Raw genomic sequence first — 2,332 nt, 5'->3', positions numbered from 1 at the left:
ATATCTTTCTGTATTACCTTCAATGCCATCTTCATCCAATTTCTTAATCAAATCACCAAACCAGCCTCTACCCCCTTCCCGTTTGCTTTGTTAGCCTCTCTCCTCCACCGTTAGCTGCTCCTCTCCTCTCGCCACCGGCTCACAGCAAATCTCCATACATAGAATGGATGCTCCTCTCGGTTTCTCTGATTCCGTCCGTTTTTTCTTATAGTTTTTCCGCTTCTTTCAAGGTTTCGGAGAATGAAGAGACGCCAGCCTGCCAGGCGCCTCTCCCGAACGTTCCTCCACAGCAGATTCCAAGCCTTGGACGTGGAGTCCCGCCTTCAGGCCTTCGATGATGCTAACAGCTAGCTAGCGTCGGCTGGTAATGGCGGCGTCCAGTTTTTTTCAGATACAAAATTTTAATTAATTCTATCAGTTCTGTGCTGTTTCCATGAGAACTGGACCATCTGCTGTTCCCTGAGGGACCTGGGGGTCCTGGTGGTCCTGGAGGTCCTTGAATAAATATGGTAATTATTTTACCTTCAGTTGTTAAGGAAATGCTGTATAAATCAAAAAGTAAATGTGACTTTGCATCATAGCCTACCTAGACATTTTTACGTTGGCCTCTGTCTTTTTTAAAAACTCCTACCACTTCTGACACTCCCACTTCAGCACATCTTCACAGCAATGCTTTGGAGGAGGGGTGCTCTGTGGGGCGGGAGCACGACTGCAGACTGAGCTCCAGGGAGGAGCTTTGTGGAAATGGGCGGTGCTTTGTACCAGCAGGGAGCTCCACATGGTTCCACAAGTGATTCAAGGATTTCTCAAACATGCAAATGAGTCAAAGCAACACTGTGGCCCAACCCCACACCCCCAGTCAATTCTAAACTGTGCTCTAAACTTATAAATTACAATCGATTACAAACTATTAATCTGTTTTGCAGCAAGAACGACAAAATAGTTTCACACCAACTCTGTCAGGCCAAACGTAATAAAAACTTGCCATTCTCATTATGTTTAACATAATGCAACATTTCAAAGAACAGCTTTTAATTTCTGTTTTTATTTATTTATTTTGCGCAGCATTTTGCTTTCATTGAAAAGGGATTCTGCTTTTTGAAAAGATCAGTTACTTGTCGGCTTGAGATGGAAACAGAATACCTTCACTTCTGGTGGGGGACAGATGGTCAGACACTGAGTGGGGGCTGTGTGTGCATGAGAGAGTGATTGAGTGATAGTGATGGACAGATAGCTAGAAAAGGAGAGGATGCAGCTGCAGGCTGGCTTTATGACTTTATGATAGGGGTTCAGGAGTAGATGTGGGGGGGAAGGGGTTTGAGCCTAAACTACAACACAATAACCATTCGGAAATACCCACATACTTAAAAATTAAAGACAACAAATAGAACCATTGTTTAGAAATGTTGCAGGATCATCTTCCTGCCTCCACAAATTGTGTGAAAGTGAGAGAATGGTTGTCTCATTTACCTCTGTGTGTCCCTGTGTTGGACATGTGATCTGTCCAGGGTGGACCACGCCTCTCACACAGTGACCACTGGAGGTATGCACCTGGTCCCTGTGGCACGAAAAGGAAAAGGAAGGTAACAAAAATGAATGTTTGCATGGATACATGTATGGATGGTTCCTGAGCACATCAGTGAAAAAATAGCGGCATTTCAGGATCTCACATTAAAGTGTAAAGATTTGTATACATCCATCTTTACACTGTCTTTAAAGGCGCAATATCATGTAAAATCAACTTTTTTGAGTTTTATATCATGTTATAATGTTATAMTCTCATAAAAAACATGCCCAAAGTCTTGCTTTGACTCATTCATGCATGTTTGAGAAATCCTGCAGCGTTTTTACACAGCCGTGCTGAGGAGCAAAACGACAGGTGGGGACCAGAAACACCTTTGGGACGTGTCTTTAAGCCGAACTTCCTCATGGCAGAGCGCCCCCCCCCCTCCCCATACACCCCGCCCATGACTCCTGCAGGCTCTCGGGTCAAAGTGAAAGTGAAACCTAACTGTCTGCTGAGCTCTCAACATTAGTTCTCACTCAGTGAAGCTCTTTTCAGATTAAAAAAAACCTTTGAGGAAATGTATTTTCTGATGCCAAGTAAATTGCATCATAGCGCATGGGCATCTACCCTTTGAGGAAATGTATTTTCTGATGCCAAGTAAATTGCATCATAGCGCATGGGCATCTACCCTTTGAGGAAATGTATTTTCTGATGCCAAGTAAATTGCATCATAGCGCATGGGCATCTACCCTTTGAGGAAATGTATTTTCTGATGCCAAGTAAATTGCATCATAGCGCATGGGCATCTACCCTTTGAGGAAATGT

At 43.7% G+C, this 2,332-nt stretch overlaps 1 long non-coding RNA gene across 1 annotated transcript in view; it reads right to left on the bottom strand.

The window, feature by feature from the left end:
* LOC106519881 (uncharacterized) overlaps positions 1-1,715 on the bottom strand; it is a 34,094-nt gene extending 32,379 nt beyond the window's left edge. The window contains exon 1 of the long non-coding RNA XR_001310487.1: positions 1,471-1,715. This is a non-coding gene — a long non-coding RNA (uncharacterized LOC106519881). The remainder of the gene's footprint in view (positions 1-1,470) is intronic.
* Between the last annotated feature and the right edge of the window lie 617 nt (positions 1,716-2,332).

The sequence above is a fragment of the Austrofundulus limnaeus genome, unplaced genomic scaffold (assembly GCF_001266775.1).
Source record: "Austrofundulus limnaeus strain Quisiro unplaced genomic scaffold, Austrofundulus_limnaeus-1.0 Scaffold84, whole genome shotgun sequence".
NCBI classification, from domain to species: Eukaryota; Metazoa; Chordata; class Actinopteri; order Cyprinodontiformes; family Rivulidae; genus Austrofundulus; species Austrofundulus limnaeus.
This window is presented reverse-complemented; position numbering and strand designations above follow the sequence as displayed.